General features: G+C 40.3%; 1 protein-coding gene and 1 long non-coding RNA gene across 2 annotated transcripts in view; one reads left to right on the top strand and one right to left on the bottom strand.

Moving 5' to 3' along the window:
* LOC101958822 (T cell receptor alpha chain MC.7.G5-like) overlaps positions 1–18,370 on the top strand; it is a 265,877-nt gene that overhangs the window by 144,337 nt on the left and 103,170 nt on the right. The window lies entirely within an intron of this gene.
* Positions 5,255–9,319, bottom strand: LOC144377862 (uncharacterized). The gene is made up of 3 exons (XR_013439095.1): positions 9,189–9,319; positions 6,339–8,797; positions 5,255–5,337 (listed from the first exon to the last, which is right to left on the bottom strand). It is a non-coding gene; the product is annotated as an uncharacterized LOC144377862 (long non-coding RNA).

Here is an 18,370-nt window from a genome sequence, read left to right as displayed (position 1 = left end):
CCCATCCCTAGACACTGCAAGACACCTTTGCCCTTGATTTTTTGCTTACCAAGTGACCCTCTTCCATGTTTTAGCTGTACTTCCTAATTCCCATTATTAGTTTACCTGTTCAATTTTGAAATTTAAAAAATTATTGGTTTTTAATTTCAAAGTGTAGGTCCAAAGAATTCAAACACTTCCTTCTTTTGAAGTTCATATAAATTGAGGCTGTCATAAACCAGAATGTAGTGGTGATTTCTATGTTTTGTTTTGTTTTTTTTTTTTACAATATTTTGCTTTGTGGAATTCAGTATAGGTACCCTTCAGGAAAAAAAAAAAAAAGATAGATGAGCTCAATAAAGATCAGGAAACTGATTCAAACTTGGAGACAGTGTTTCATTGAATTGCTCTTTTACACATGGGTGAATCACCCTTATCCAACTTTGCCTAGAGGGAGTTTGCAAGGAACACAACGATCATTACAACATCCTCAGAGTCTTTGTGCAGTAGTATCGATCTCCTCCTTTGATGGTTCTTTTGATTACAGCTGTAAATGTCAATAATTCTTCTTCTTGATATTAACTGTTAACATCACCACAGAGTATACACCATGTATATCTAATTTGGAAATGGAGCAATGATATCGAATTTAACTTCTAGGGCAGGAAACAGAAACCTGGCTATCAATCAAACAAGCTCCCCTCAGCTGGCTTTACTTATGGGACTACATCATTCATCTCAAAGAAGCACTGTCATCCCATCAACAGGAAGCAGGTACTGTGAGCCTTCTGTGGTTGGCAAGACTCCTCAGGGGAATGGGATGGCTGGGGACAGGAGCTAACACAAGTGCATCATACAGAAGGTATTAACTGAGAGAAGGAAGCAGCTGGGGGCAGCTGGAAGGCAGAGGGGTCCCTGTGTGAAGCCATGCAGAGGATCTGCTTCCTCATCTATCTCGCCCTCTCCTAGGCAGGTAAGGCAGGACGTAGGGCCTCAACAAAGCAAGGCTCAGCAGGACATGACCCTCACCAACACTGTCCCTGATTTCAGCCCCCAGCCCCCACTGAGCCTCTCTCTGTGCCTTCTCTCAAGAGTCATAACAGACACTGTGTTGGTGTCTCTACTTTCCTCCCAGGCCACACATGGATAAGGAGCCCACATGTCCCTTCTTCCTGATGCTTATCAAAGGAGGTGTCTTACAGGACTCCCCTGGTGTCTCTGGCAGTTCTCAGGATTCACTGCCTTTTTCTCTCCTTCTTAGAAGCCTGCCTGGAATGGCAACTACAGGGGTCTAGGGCTGGTGTAGTGAAGACTGGAGAAATTCTGTCAAGTCTGTAGAATTGCTAACTTTAGCACCCTCCTACATTCGCACTGTGAGGCAAAATGTCTGAGTGTGTCTCTTCCATTGTCACCCACTTATCGCTTATACAGAGGCAACAAACCAGCTCAAGATCTGATACCCATAGTTCCCTGCATTCAAAAATGAGCAAAAAAAAAAAAAATCCCCAAAAAAACTCTGTGGTGGATTAAGGTACAGGAGCCACTGTGCAAAGAATAGAAATTAATTTCTAAATAGCCTTCCCTGCTTTAGGCAGGGTCTTAGCACACTGCAGTGTCTCAGACAGTACGTGCTGCCTCATAAATTCTCCAGGCTGACAAGGTGAACAAACTCAGAGTCAAGGCTCCTTTCCTACTCTTCAACTGAACACATTTCCCCCAATATTAATTGAAATGATAGGATTGGACAGCTTTAATTTTTTTGTCAGGGCACTTCATTTGTTCTTCGAGCAAACACCGTCTCTCCTATCTGCTTCATGATGCTCCGTAGCGTTTATCACCCTTTGACATGCTGTGTATTTTACTTGTTTATTTTTCGTCCACTTCTCCACTGGAATACAAGATCCCTGATAGCAGAGATTTTGTCTGTTTTATTCATTGCTTTAACCCCAGCAGTAAGAACAAGTCTGGCACATATTAAGCACTCAATAAATATATATTAAGCAAACGAGTACATGAAAGATTTAATGAGTGAAGGCCAGGCTGGATGCAGGGGACAGGATGGTGCACAGGATTGCTGCTGACTCTGCCCACAGGGATGCTTCTCTCAATCTCTTCTGTCCCCTCCCTCAATTCTATTGACTGCAATGGAATTTTCTCTCAGGTTGATAATAAAGCACTCTAGGGCCCCAAACAACTTCCTGGTGGTGAGCAGATGTTAATGCCCCTAAGTTCCTTGGATATCCTGCTGTGGCACTGGTAAAACAGGAAGGATGGGAACTTTTTTCTCTTTTCTCTACTTTCCTCACCTTTGAGACCCAAGGACCAAGACCTTAAGTCTTGGGTTGACAGTTGACTTGATTTCACAAAGGAATTTTTCAGACTTTCTCACTAAAGAAACCCGCAAGAGCCTACTATTTTCATAACCAAAAAAACAGAATAACACATTTTCCTAAGTGAAACAGCAATTCCTAACCCCCTACCACCTCAGACATCACATAACCTGGGTATTCTTCCAGAATACAGAATCCACTGGGGTGTGTTTATTTATTTATTTAAGCTATTTACACATCACAAATGCATACATTTATGGATTTAGCAGCACACAGTAGTGTGCATCAAATGCTGAAGGCATTATCTGGAGATATGCTCAAGGGCTCGCGAGGTTGCAGTCAGCCAGCATGCCACACTCAATAGGAAAAAGACCTGGTGATGGGACACAGGAAGTCAAGCCAAATGCAATTGCTTGTATTAATTTAAATAAGATCAGACTCCCAAACTCTGTATTTAAATAAGAAATCTAACCGTCATAAGTTTTCTTTTTACCTGGATGCAGAGAGTAGACTAAGGAAGTTTAAATTATCCTTTTCTGGCTTAAGGACGAAACCTCATGAGTATTTATAGCTTTCAGGAAAAGAAATGTCAGTATAAATATACTACTAGGGCAACAAATTATTAAGAAGGAAAATCAATCCCAAGTATAGATTTTAGAGATTAAAGTTGCTTTCATAGAATGTAACAACATTCATTTATTCATTCAATAACAATTTATTAAGTACCTACTGTGTGCCAGGTACATTTTTAGAAACACTAGGGATATGGCTCTGGGAAGTTCATAAAGCTCATATTTTGAAGGAAATAAATACAAAATTAAATAAGTAAATATGTTAGATAAGTAAAACAGAGAGAGAATATCAGAGAAGGTGTTGCCAAGGGGCTAGAGAGATTACAATTTTCCATCAGGATGTCAAGGAAGGCTATAATGAGAAGGTGATATTTCAGCAAAGGCTGGGATATGGACAGGGCACCCAGTATTTGGAATTTAGGTGTTTTCTAAGTCCTCTGTTAGAAATAACATTTTAATGTACACTTTTAAGACACATAATAACAATAGCTTTTCTGTGAGTTGGGGAAAGGAAACTGCTTTTCCTACTTATCTTGCTGAAAGTTTGAGTAGCTCAAACTTTCATTTTTCAAGCCCAGGTGATGGAAGTCCACTAATTAGCACAAAATATGTGCTGGGGGATAGATTGGAGTAGGGAAGCAAACCAGAAAAGATCAAAACTTACAACATGAAAAGGATGAAGGCAGAATTAAATTATTGACAAGTGGAAAATGAGATGTCATGTTAATCCCTTTGCCTTGACTCTCTCCCCACTTGTGTGACCATATCTATGGACTGATTCTCCAGAAAAGGAAGATGTACAAAGTGGAAGATGCATCTCTTTTGCTGGTCCCAAGCTGCCTCCATTCTAGGACACAAGCTGCAGCCTCAGCTACACTTGCAGATCAATGTCCCAATAAATTATGAAGCTAAAATAAAACACATGCCACCCAAGTGAGGTTCTTGAGTTTTCCTCCTCTCCATGAAGTCATTCCAGAGAAATCTGAGGAGTAGGGTGATTGTGTGCAAGCCCACACCACACTTTAGGGGTTCAGCCTCCAGGGCTCCCAGGTATGCTGGAGTCACAAGCCTGGGCTAAGTTCCAACTTCACTTGCCAACTGACAAAGTATTATTCAGAGGCATTCAAAAGGGAAGCCAGCCTCCACAGGGACAATGCCAAGGAACTGCAGCCTCATGTGTGCTGTCTTAGCTATCATGTGGGAGGCTCTTCCTACATTGAGACCTCAGCCATGTTTGCTTTGCTCCTGTGCTATAATCATGAGTGAATGGCAGGAGATTAACTGCCCTGGTCTTCTAAAGCAGTGAGGAAGAGTTTCATGAACCAAGTTCATAAATAAGGATCAAAGAACCACAAAGGGGCCAGGGTCACTGGCACTATCAGTGGAAATCAGAGAGGTGGCTCAGCGTCAATGACCCTCTTCAATAGAAAGAATCAGCTCAAAGTCTTTGAGTTCACACCTAGCCCGTTTCTCAGCATCAAAGCCCATTTCTCTTTGCATATGAGGATATCCACTCCTACATGCACAGAGTGGTAGAACAGTGAGAAACTTTAACCTCTGCCTGATTTCAACCTTTTCAGGAGAAGAAGTAGAACATGAAGAATGGAGAAATGAAGTGAATTCCCCAGTATCACACAACCAGTTAGTGGCAAATAAATAAACACACCCCAGTGGATTCTGTATTCTTGAAGAATACCCAGTTTATGTGATGTCTCAGGTGGTAGGGGGTTAGGAATTGCTGTTTCACTTAGGAAAATGATCCAGAATTCTTTCCTCCATACCCTGACACCTGGTTGCCCCAGGAAAGTGCTCTATTACCCATGCACTTCTGGTCCACATCCCTGTGACTCTCTCCTCCGGTCACCTGGAAAATCTTTCTCTTTCCAGCCAAGCTGAGTTCCCAACTAGCACCTTCAAGGCTTAGAGAACAAGAAGTTTTCTCTCTGTTGTGGGAGTACAAGGCCCTTGAAGAACTCCAGAGCTTGCCTACAGTTCAGTCTGTGATCTCTGTCTCTTTCTAAAGAAATTCCTTGAAGTCTCAAACACTGCCCTGGATTTTTTGCATTCCTATAGATACCTAGCATCATACTGAGCACATAGCAGGTGCGCAGTACATGTTGCTGGGTGAAAGAAGAAAGGCTGGTCTCCTTCTCTCTCATCTCAACCTGTACAACCCTGCTCATTAGGGATCCTGCTCCTCACAGCAGGGCCTCCAGCCTGCTCTGCTGAGGAATGGATGGATCAATAGCCACAGCCCACCTTGCAGTTTTTCCCTCCTTCCATTCAGAGACAATAGCACCCCTCCTTTCTTTTTCAACATAAGGGAAAGTCTACAATAGGATAATGCTGTAAAGAAAAATAAAGCCGATGAGGTGCCATGATTATGACAGTTTTATTATAATCACCACTGATGAGCCTCTTCCACAGGATAAGGCCTGGTCCGTTTCCGAGTTGCCCTAAGTGAGCCACAAAGAAATTAGACAATGTTTAATTGCTATGCATGAAGTTATTACAAAATGGAAAAAGAAATCTTAAAGACTACAGCTTGGGTTCCAAATCTAGTTTTGCCCTTTAAGAATTTGAGCCCATCACCTCCCTGGGCTCCTTTGTAAGGTGAAGAAGCCTGACTAGATACAGCCTGAGGTCCCTTCCATAAACCCTATGATAAGTCATCCCCATTTCAATTAGTTGGGAAAAGAAAAGCTTTCTGAATATTCTGCAAAAAGAATTTTAAAATGAAAATTTTCTTGAAAAAAATCATTAGCAACTGCAAGAAGTTACTAGTAATAATCATGATTGATGTCCTACAGTCTTGGAGCACTTTTTTATATGCAAGTCACTGCTCAAAGTAGTTATGTTCTAATCTGTTAAATCCTCACAAGGATCCGTTGCTATTTTACAAATAAAGAAACCAAAGCATAAGGAGGTAAAGGCATTGCCCAAGGTCACATGGCTGGTAAGTGGCAAAGCCAAGACATAAGCACGAGACAGCCTGCTTCTAAGGGTACTATGCCACACAACCAGAGAGTCTCCTTTTACTGGAATATATCAAAAAATGATGATTAAAATTATGTCTGCGGGCAAAGAATGAATTCATTGCCCTCCCAGAGTCCTCTCTGACTTTCATAAACTACTCTATCAAAGGAAGTGTGCATAGAGACCAGGACAGTTTCCTCATGTGTCCCCATGATGCTGCCCCTGCACTCGGCATCCGAGAAGACCAGCAGCCTCTGTATATGTCTGTGGCACTCTTCCATCCTCAGACCCCAGCACCTGGTGGTATGCCTCAGCAGATCCTCCTTGCACTGTCTCTCTATGGCAAGCAGAAGTTCTCATTTTGAGGTGAGGTGAGAATCTTATTCTGTCTCTTGAGATTCTTATCAATGCCTCCTCTTGCCCAGAGATCCAGTCAGTCTTTGGAGGGACAATAGAAATATTGGAACTCCCTGATACTTACCTGCAAATCTGGAGTTTAACTTCAGACTCTTCTATATGAATTGGTAACACCAAACTTCTGCCATGTGAATGTGTTTCCAAACTTAGTCTTTTGAGAGATATTGAGTATTATCCATCTTCCGTGGAGGGAGACTTGTTATCACTTGTTATCAGTAACAATTTTGACAATCAGTTGTATTTACAGCCAACAGACTAAAAGAGGGGGACTAGGCTGAATATTATTGTGTTTTGCCACTGGGAACCCAGAGAAACTGAGAGGGACTGGAATCTCCCTGGTAGCCAGAACAAAAGGAGAATCTGCATGTACAATCTTTCCCTAACTGGATCTCCCCCTCCCAGTCTACACCTCCACCCTGATCATATCTGAACTACACTCTTATCCTTGTATGAACATTACTTTTCCATTTTACTTCTTTGAATTGCCTTGGTCTTTTCCCTTCTGACTTACTGAATCCAGAATTGGTTGGGGCAAAGAGTGAGGAGAAAAGTGACAGATGGGGGCCCACCGGGATGAATCTTGAGAGAGCCTTTCAGTAGTCCTATTGGCCAGAAGGATTATTCTGGATGTTTACTGGGTATGCATAAACCTAACCCTCACCTGCCTTTAATGTGGGGCTGGCTGCCCAACAAGGTTGCTTTTCTTAGCCCTTGACTTTTGGGACTGGGGGGGGGGGGGATATCAAAGGTCAAAACGTGATTCATGCCAAAGTGAGAAAAAGATAGGAGTGGGGTTTTCCTGGAGTTCCAGATGCTACCTCCTATAATCCCTCATATTTGCAAATCCATGATAACTAACTTTCTCACTCACTGCTTTAACACGAAGTCTCAGCACAATTAAAAAATTTGTTTTCCTCTCTTAAATAAGTGGCAGTAGAGTGAAGATAGGAAAGCCATACATAAAAATAAATAGGCCTAATCATTCACAAAAATATTAGTGTGTGTTGAACTTAAAAGCAACCTACAAATGTCCCTAACTTGGCAAGATCCTTTCACCTCTCTTAACATAAATGATTTAAGAGATTTTGATTATGAATTGCATGCATGTTTATATCTGAGAGTTCTTTTATGAATGAGAAGAATCAAAAATATGAGAATCACAATGTCTTGCTTAGTAGTTCTGGGACCTTAAAAAAGACTTCTCTCAAGATCATTGTAATGTTTTGAGCAACCAATAAAAAAAAAATAAAATAAAAAAGACTTCTCTAAGCCTCTACTCTAAGCCTCATCCATAAAATAGGGATAATAATTTCAGAGTCATTACAAGTATTAAATTAATTAATTTCTGGTGAGCACCTGTCAAACCTGGGTGACTGGCACATTAAAGGTAGTCAGTAATACTAATCCTCCATTCCTCCTAACAATTAATGGTCAGAAGTGGACTGATTTTCACTCAGAAAAGACTGAAAGATGCATAATAGAAGGATCATGCCAATGACCACTAGCATTTTTCCAAAATAAGAAATCCACATGTACAGCCAGCATACTTTTCATAAAAATACCTCATTATGCTGAGCACAATGGCACATACCTGTAATCCCAGCAGCTTAGGAAGCTGGGGCAGGAGGATTGTGAGTTCAAAATCAGCCTCAGCAACTTACCAAGATGCCATCTCTAAATAAAATATAATAAGGTCTAGGGATGTGACTCAGTGGTTAAATGCCCCTAAGTTCCATCCCCAATACCAAAAAAAAAAAAAAAAAAACCTCATCAGGAGTGTTCTTCCCATACAACCTCCCTGAATTCTCTCCTGTGCTACTAATGATAGTAAAAGCCCTAAACGCAAGACCACCACTGTGAGGTCAATCTCCTCAGTAAGATACTGTGCCCTCGTTGCCCTTAGTCTGTCTGGAATGAAGGTGACCCCACTTCACCAAAAGTACTAGGGAGGATGAAGTTTTAATACCAAACTTCTTTCCAACTGATCAGGTTCAAATGTGTGGGACAAGAGCTGTACAAGGGGGTCTCAATTTTCAGAAAGCTTGGTCTCATCCAGCTTCAAGGATGGTCTCTCAAAGGATCTCTCCATTTTAGGATATATTTAATAAAGGGATATATCTAATTTAGGAGTAGAAAGACTCTTTCCCATCCTTAAAATGGAAAAATAAAATTAATTACTAGCCTGTGAAGAGTGACACTTGTCCATCCTCATGTTCCCCATGCTGTGTGCATAGGGCAGTTTTCACTATACTATGTGGCCAAGAAAGCCAAGTCCCCCTAAATGAATCCCGGGGGGGGGGGGTAAATATCCTCATTCCAGTCCTCTGGCTTCTTGCATTAAAGGATTATAGGGACTTGGTCCAGGGAAGCCAGAGGAAAAGCCAGGGAATCAGAGCTGCTCTCTTGCCAGAAATGCCTGTTCTGATGGGAGCCATCAGGAGGCACATCTGTGCCAAACCCCATGCTGGAAAGCAGCTCTCTGAGATCCGAGGAAACTTCCACCTGCTAAGCAGGGCCAGCCGCCTGTTGGAAAAGAAAACTGTGAGTCAGAACATTTACTCCTAACTTTTTGTGTGACTTTGGACAAGTTGCTTAATCTCTTTGAGCCCAGATTCTCATCTGTACAATAAAAAGTTATATTAGATTACCTCCAAGGTTCCTTCAGCACCAAGAAGCTATACAGGTCTCTGCCCAGAAAGAAAGAGGAGCATTTAGCCATGGGACAAAGGGGATCAAATTTGACAGACTCCCCAAGACTTGCGAAGCACAGATCCCTGGCCTGCTGATGCCTTTATGTGACCTGATAAGGATAAAATTAAAAAAAAGGAACTAAATGAAATATACTCATGATTAATCAAAGGGGATTGAAAGTCATTGCTAACCCCACAGCTACCTTGCATCGCCTCCAGCTCACCTCCCTTGGGACACTCCTCCTCTTCTTTAATGCCTCCTCATGATTCTCAAAAACTGTGATCACTCAAGGTTGAAGCTTTTAATCTCCCATGTATAAAAGGATATGCAAATAGAGTTCAGTTTCCTGTTGAGTCTCTGCCAAGGTCTTAGCCTGGCAGTTCTGGGAAAGGAGCCAAAGACCTCATATTTCTTGGCTGTTAACGTTCTCCCATCTGTGCTCCAGTCAGCAGCCTGGGCTTCAGGCTGTGGCTTGTCTTTAGTCTTACAGTTTCCCAAATTTTCTAAAGGAACCCTTTAGAATGTTCCTGCAAGAAAGGAAGATACAGCTGGCTCCCAAGCAACCAGGCAGAACATTCTCTGGCTATATTTAGGGGCAGTAAGAAAAAGACTGGGAAGTGTACATTCCTATGCTATAGACTGAGAATCCAAACTTACCAGCTACTTGAGGTACTAATATTAAGTAGGTCTTAGGCAAGGCTTGCAAAAAGTCATCTTTATTTCCAGTATGGGGTTTTCATACCTACACAGGCAAAGTCAAGGCCCTTAGGTACAGTAATAGCCCCATACAGCATTCAAAAACAAAAGGCCTGAAAACACAAACCATTTCAGGGTGTTTCTGAACCAGAGGACCTGCTAAACCACAGAATTGTCCCCTGTGTGTCCATTATTGAACTCACAGAATAGCATCTGCCCTTTTACTTGATAAGAAGCATCCAGACCCAAGTATACTGAAATGTTGCTACTAATATTCTGATGGAAAATCATATTTTTTTAACCTATGTTAAGTCTGACCACTTATTAAGCATGGAATTTTCACTTTTTCTGCAAGTGTCATGACCTATTTGTATTTCTCAGTATTTCCCTTCTAAAGCTAACTCCCACCAGGGCTTGTCTGTACATTCTCATTTCCATTACAAGGTTAATGTACAAGTTAAATTTTTGAATTTCTTCAGAAACCTCTGTGGAGAGATTTCCTCTTTCATTTCTCTGTTATCTCAGGCAACCTGAACTATCTTGTGACAGTATAACATTAGTTTTTGTAAAATGCTATTATTATTTCAAACCTGGTCATTCAATTGGTATCTTCTGCAGCATTTATTCCTAAATCTCTATTCTTGATCCTTGGGCCTCCACTTTTTTAAATCATACCTTTTTTGAAATCTACCCACACAGAGTGTTGATCTCTATAAACTTTCCACCTCTCAGTTCTCTTTCCCAGCCCCTCACTTTGAGTTCACATCTTCCAATGATGATTATGCCCAGACTGTTTTTATCTCAACAGGGAAGTGACCTAAACCAGGTCCCTTCCTATTCCTGCTTTTTGCTTCTCGGCCCCACCTCATCTCATGCAAGTCTGAAAGTTAGCACCACCTTGCGCCATGTGTGGGCATTTTTCTCAAAGACAAGTTCCCAGAGCAGGGTTTGGAGACTGAGCCTGAACTCCACTGACCTTACAACCCTTGAGGGTTCCTGTCTCAGAATGACTTGGGAGATTCTACCTATAGCCAGGTCCAGCAACACCATCACTGCAAGTGTCATTAGGAAAGGTTGAACCATTGCCATATCACTCCTGGAAAGCCTCAGAAATGAACCTTGGAGTCTACACAATCTACAGATCCTATAAAGCTCCCAAGCACAGTCCCAAATGTACCAGTTCTGTGGACTGGCTACTCAGATCATAGGCCTTGGATGGAAGGAAAAAGCACTATCACCTCAGACAACTCCATCTCTCTGGGCCTATGTTGATTTTCCTCTTCCACACCTCATTCTACAGTGTGCTTAAGGCAGGCCTGGTTTACTCGCAAAAAAACCCAGAACAAGTCAACACAGGCTTGTTAGTCTAGAGGCTCAAGGTAAGTGAATCTGACTCCAGAGAAAAAATGTCCCCTCTCTCCAATGTAAATACTCCAAGTCTCTGTGTAAAACAGGTCTCTAATTACTCTATTTCCATTGGAATATAACTCTCACAGTTCCTGTACATTGCACATACAGAATTTAGAATGAAAATTGAGACTCTATCCTACATATTCTGATTAACTCCAGTTAATCAGTACAGATCAGTTATGTGGAGGGGAGACAATTTTGCACCAGCATTTACTAAACTTTATCTTAATGAGAAAAATGAAAGAGAAACTTTTTTTCTACTATACCTTTCTCTCTGTATAGATCTCTCCAGTAAGGGTCGGGATGGCTGACCATGGTGGTTTTGCCATGGCTCTTTGGCTTCCACACCCCAAGCTATCTTGTCTCCATCATCACATCTGGAAGGATCTCTTTGTTCAGTGGTGTGTATGCCACCACACTGATGCCAATAGTCAGATCTGGCTTGGCTAATAAACCTGGAAGAGCCCATTTTCTAAGAGGAAATGTGGGAAGTGGTGGGACAAGTAGGCCCCAGGGCTGGGAAACTGTTCACATCCACTGCTGACTTGGCCTTCTCACCAGCTGCCTCATCCAACAGATGCAGCTTCTTTATGAGGCAACAGAGCCCCCATAATGTGCACTTGCTGTGGTTCCCTGTACCCCTAACACCCCACATTTGAGTTCCTTTCCAATTCAGAGAACAAAGGTTTCTGGCTTTGGGCCAATTCTCAACAGATGTGGGCTGCAACCACTAACTACCCAGGAAGCATGCACCAGAGCAGGGCATGAGAATTGGCTTCTTAGAAATTCCCATACTTCATGAAAATAGAAAGGAGACCAGTAGAGTGGAGGAAGGGACTGGGGGAAGGAAGAGGGGAGGGGCAGGGGAGGTGCTAGGGAATGAAATTGAGCAAATTATGTTATGTGCATGTACTAGTATATCACAATTAATCCCACTATTATGTATAATTTAAATGCACCAGTTAAAAATTTGTTTAATTCCCATGCATGTGATACCATCAAAGCATTTAGCACCCAGTCAAAGAGAGAGACTGGAAGACTTTCTCCGGGGCATCTCTGGGTATTTAATTCACTCTTTGGGGAATTGAGAAGACTGAGTTTTCTACTAAGATTAAAGAAGACCGAGACAGAGTTAAGGAAATTATTAGAAAGTAGGTATTGCAACTTTACATGTACTTTAGAAAATCTGCAAATCTTTTCATAAGGTTAATATAACGCCTTCCTATGTCACTGACCTTGCTCATCTCACTCTCTGAATCCCACACAGTGGTCACATGCTGGATAGACACTCAAAGTCATGAGCATCAGGACCTGGCCTCTCTCTATAAGACAATGGCAATGGAGAGTCTGACAATTGGAATATGATTGCTAGGCATATTATATTGTGCCAGGCTTCACAAGGATGTCCTTGTATTGCAATGGTGCGTAAAAGATTGTACCCTGGCTATCCCTAAGTCTGTAAGGTTTTTTAAAACCTTTTCCCCAAGAAAATAGTCATTGCTGGGCCTACTTGGTAAAGCTAAGAAAGGTAAGAAGGAGAGGGACAATGTGCATGGAAAGAAACACAAAGACATTAGAGCTGGGCAGAATATTGTTGTGGACTCAGGATGTTTATCACTTTAATTAATATTAACCTGACTGCCCCAGAAAATGTCAAGATCGGTATGAGGATGTGTGTTTTCTAGGGGACTCTGAAAGAAAATATGAAAACCTGAGGTGTGCTATTGCCAAAAGAAAAAAGAAAAAAAGTGTGTTTATTATCTGTGGCTGCTTGGCAGTGGCAAAGGGAGGCTGCCGGCCGCCAGCCCCTGTGAACTGTGAAGTAGGTCCTCCTGTGCCCCATTTTCCTCCCTAGGCCTTTTTCTTGGGCCCTCCTCTTCATCACATCCTTCATACACTTTTATTCTCTTCAAAACCCAGCCTCAAAAAAATGACTTGAAGCAGTATTTCAAATGACTTGAAATATTGGAGTGATGAAAATAAGGGAGACTCGAATTTTTTCAAAAGGGAGCCTTGGGTTTTAAAAGAGACAACAGCCATAAGCTAAAGACTGAAAGAACCATGGAAGAATTTTCAAACTGTGAGTAACACCACCCGAAATGAAAGATGGAAGGCTGCCCTCTCTTTGGAGACTCTACATGGGTCAGACCTGGAGAGTCTGAGCCTCCCACAATGGGCGCTTCTCCTCCCACAACCAGGAAGAGATCTGGCTGGGCATCCAGAATACAGAATTGATCATGGAGAAAGGCGTTGCAGCACAGGAAAGACGAGGGCCAGAGGGTCAGGGAGACACCTGGGAACACATTTCATTTCAATAGCAGGAACAGCTTTGTAATAGTTCAGCAATGAATCAAGCATCCTTGTCAGCAAGTGAGTTCAGTGGATACCTGCACTAGGAAACCCGTCTACACTGGCTAGGATCTAAACTCATGGCCCTAGGCTCCTTCCTCCCTAGAACTCATTATTCAATTCTATGTTGAAAGAAAATTAGGACTGCCACCAAAAATTAAGTACATTTACTATTTTGGTATATTTCTTCCCAGTTTTCATTTTTAATGTACATATTAATTCATAGTCTATAAATGTGATCATACTTTACAGGCACATTTTTATCATTTCTAACATTATATATTCAATTTTCTATGTTTGGGGTACTTTCCTACTTAGTATGCCTAATAAGCTACATTAATGCTGTATCTAGGGACATACTGTTGTTTTCTCAATCAATTTTCTTATGGTTGAGCATTTAGGTAGCATTTACATTTTTCTCATTACAAAATTTGCTGTGATGAACATATCTAAACTTGTAATTTTTTCATTATTTAAGATTATCACATATGTACACAAATAAATTATATATATAATTTATATACATAATTAATACGATACATATTTATGTATGTACACACACATACAATGATATAAAATAAAGTAATAAAGCCTCCATTTCCTCAATTAGAAGATTCAAAGTTTAGTATTTGAGCCAACTTGAATATATAAACCCTTAGGATCATATATTAAATTGTCAAATTCTGCTTAGAATTTTGAATTCATTAATTTAATTAATTTCACATTTATAAAATTTACGGATTTTAATTGCTGTTTTTTTTCTATTCTCATAATTCATAAAATAACTTTATTCAAATTCTTCACAAGTATCTCAAACCAGTGTATTCATCACCATCAAAGCCATTTCATGATCCTCAAACTTTTTTTCAGCGTATATCAAACCCACTTTTGTCTAAGTTCTTTAAAGTATGGCACATCATCACCCCATATGTAAAGTTTTCAAGTATCCATTCTTGAGTCACAACATCTATTTACATAATATTAGAACCATTGTTTTAATACTTATCCTGTGAGTATTCCTAATCTCCACAGTAGGAAATTTTAGTTTAAACAATATCAAATTCTAGCAATTTTCAAGGCATTGGGAGACCCAAGAACAGTTTGCTTTTTGTTAAACTACTTAGTCCAGCTGGCTTCCATAAGCATCCATAAGTAACTGTTCATTGAGATCATTCCAACTTATTGTGCCCTCACTCAAATGCACTGAATTGTTCAAAATCAAATTATTGAGCACAAGCATTGCAATATTGTGCAATATTGCTTTTTGTAATTTTAGTAAGGAACCAAATATAAGGGCCTCACTCTTCTTTAAAATAATAAACTTCACTTTATATTTAAATACATATATTTCTCACAGTAAATCCCCCACAGCAAACATGTTTCAATAAAAATATGACACTTTATATTGCTACCGATATCTTTCCAGCACTAAATGTATCACCTTTTCTAGGAAAATCTAGGATATTTTTCTAGAAAATTATCCATCCCAAAGAAGTGGTTTGTTAGTGTTTGATTTACAGTTTTATTACCATAGGGTTAAAATAGTGTTTCAAGTTGGCTAACCAATAATTAACTTTCTTCATCTGTCCATTGCCCAATTATTTTTTTAGGTTCTTAATGTTTTACTTATTGATTTGTGTGCTTGTAATAATTGTGTGCATCTGGATTTCATAGCACTGAACCACAATAACAGGAGATTTCTGAGGTATTGCGGGTGGTAGAGGGTGATGATGGCAAAATGCCAAGGACAGTGGGAGAAAGGAAGAAGAGTTTTTGTGCTGACATATTTCACTGTGTCAACGTACCACAGAAGTGGAAGCATATTAAGCCTTTGTTCAAAAACACCCAGCTGTGATCGCTGGTGTACATCTCAGCACTAGGAAGGCTCCACTGGGCACCATGGGGAAATAATACAGGAGCTTTATGGTCCTCTTGCCCCAGCTTCTTCCTTTGGTATTATTTATCTACTGCAATAGTTTCAGAATATGAACTAGTATCACCTAAAGTAATACAAATGATCCATTTCATCAGTGAAAAATAATCCCAACCCCAAGCTTCAACACTATTAAATACATACCTCCAGCACTGTATAACAGAATATCAGAGGAAAATAAAGAGAATGGAACTAACAGTGACTGAGTATATGCTAGGTCACACACTAGGATATGGTGAACCAAGGAGTTGAACTCGGATTCGTAATTTCTTTTTTCAAAGAGCTTAATAGCTAGTCCAAAACAAAGCAAGGGCTCAAAAAAAAGCCATTGTTGTGAGACTGATTCCATCTTACAGGAGTGTGACAGGATTACAGAGTCCTCGCTTTTCGAAATAATGCATTTCTAAAGGCCATCACTGGAGGCAAACCCACAAGGTAAAATTCTGATATCGATTTCCTAGACCCTAACAGTTTATGTATCTTGTTTTGATGAGAAAAACTGCCAATGAGGAAGTAGTTGTGGCAAGACAGTTGCTAGTAGATGGCGTAGGACACATGGCCTTGGGATGGGATGAAAAATACAGACTCTTCATAAGTAAAACCTAGGTTATTAGAAAGTCACAAATGAGTCAACGGTGGTGGAAGGAAAATTTTTGTGGGGTAGAGTTAGCCAGAAGAGCTCTTAGAGGAGAGGAATCCTGAGCTGGTCCTTGCAGATGGTGAGAAACCTGGCACAAGTGGGAATATTATTTCAGAATCAAGGAATCTCCCTCTCTAATACCACCAAGCAATTCCATCCTCCCAGAGTAAAGACCAAATTTACCTCCACCACTTAAATTTGCATTTTGAAAAGTATTTCCTGGAAACTAAGCAATATTTTTGTTAACTTTAAAGGGTCAATCAAGGCTAATACCATAGATCAGAGGCCTGGGCTCTCCTTCACTCTTCTCTTGACCTGTGTGGGTTTGATCCAAGAGCACATCTCTTTATCTGGGATTACAATCGCCAGATAGCACACCAAACCCACCTGCTTTTTTTCAGGCTAGAAGGGAAAAATCCATACACAGGGGAAGAAAACTATGACTATGCCTCCTTTCTAAGTTGTCCAAAGTAAGTGGGTCTATGGCTTATAGGAGAGAATATATCACCTCAATCAAAATAAAATCAAAGGAGCCATTTTCGGGAAATAAGAACAATTCACAGACACGGTGCTTCTAATGAAATTCTCATTTTTAGTACGGAAATGGAACATAACATCCTTAGATTACTCATTTGATAAAAGTGCAGACTCTAAGATAATAATTTTTCAACAGAACATGATGAGTTTTCAATATTTCTATAGAGCAGACTGTAGGCATTCACAGTTATAGAGAAATATGACTGGCTTCCTGCTTTATCCAAAGAAACCATGCAGAAAAAAATATTCCAAGTCAAGAATAAAAAAAGTTTTAAAGTCTTAGAATACTTGCCAGTTGCAGGTGTAACTCTACCAAAATAAATAAATAAATAAATTTTTTCTGTCACCATCTTGTCCATGTGACCGGTGTTGTTCTCATCAAGTCACGGTGTCCATCTTGACATGATCTGTACACAAAGCACATCCATCACCTTCACAGTATTCTTGATGAAAATAAATAAATAAACTAAAATTAAGCAAACCTTCAATTCTAAGAGTAGATAAGGGAACTAGAAGAACAAGTTAAAGGATTCGACAATGAAACTACTAAACAGAAAGTGAGCTCTGTGGTTTGAATATGGTTTGAGAGTGTCCCCCAAGGATTCATGCATTGGGAGCTCGGTCCTCAGGGTGGTGTGTTGGGAAATGGTGTGAAACCTCTAAGAGGTGAAACCTAGTGGGAGGTAATTAGGTCACTGAAGGTATTGCCTTTGGAAGGAATGGATATATTTCTCATGGGACCCTGGCAAATTCTTACAAGAAGGTTGTTATGAAAAAAAAAAAAAAGCCTGGCCCCTCTCTGGTCTCTTCTACACAGATTAACCACCACAAATTGAGATAAGTATGGTGATGCAGGGCTATTTATAGTCTTAGCTACTTGGGAGGCTCAGGTGGGAAGACGGCTTGAGCCCAGAATTTTGATACCAGTCTGGGCAGCAGACCCCATCTCAAAAAGAGAAAGAAAGAGAAAACCTCAAATTTATTTTCTCATAGTACTAGAGGTTAGAAATCCAAGATCAAGGTGCTAGGAGAGTTGAATTTATTCTGAAGCCTCTGACTATGGTTTGCAGATGGACAACTTCTTGTATCTTCATAAGGTTTTTCCCAGTGGCTCTTTATATGTTCAAATTTTCTATTTTATAAAAACCCCAGTCATTGTATTAGGGCTCACCCTGATGTCCTAATGTTAACTCAACTTCTTTAAAGATTCTGGCTCCAAATATATTCACATTCTGAAATTATGGGGCTTAGAGTTGCTACATATGAATAAAGGGAAATCACAGTTCAGCCCTAGTACTGACAAAGCAGTGAAAACTATTCACTTATTTATTTTTATATTTGTTCTAATTAGTTATACATGACAATAGAATACACTCTAATACACCATATATGCATATATGCATGGAGTATAATTTCTCATTCTTCTGTTGTACATGATGTAGAATCCCACCAGTCATATAGTTATATATATACATAGGGTAATAATGTCTGATTCATTCTACTATCCTTCCTACCCCAGTACCTCTCCCCTTCCTTCACTCCCCTCTACCTAATCTAAAGTAACACTATTCTTCCCTAGCTGCCCGCCACCCTTATTGTGAATTACCATCCATGTATCAGAGAAAACACTTGGCCTTTGGTTTTCTGGGATTGGCTTATTTCACTTAGCATGATATTCTCCAGCTCCATCCATTTACTGGCAAATGTCACGATTTTATTCTTCTTTGTGGCTAAACAATATTAATATTCCATTGTGTATATGTACCGCATTTTCTTTATCCATTCATCTGTCAAAGGGAACCTAGATTGGTTCCATTGTTTAGCTATTATGAGTTGATCT

This window comes from Ictidomys tridecemlineatus, chromosome 5, assembly GCF_052094955.1.
Source record: "Ictidomys tridecemlineatus isolate mIctTri1 chromosome 5, mIctTri1.hap1, whole genome shotgun sequence".
NCBI lineage: Eukaryota > Metazoa > Chordata > Mammalia > Rodentia > Sciuridae > Ictidomys > Ictidomys tridecemlineatus.
The sequence above is the reverse complement of the archived record's forward strand: the minus strand, read 5'-3'. Positions and strand labels throughout refer to the sequence as shown.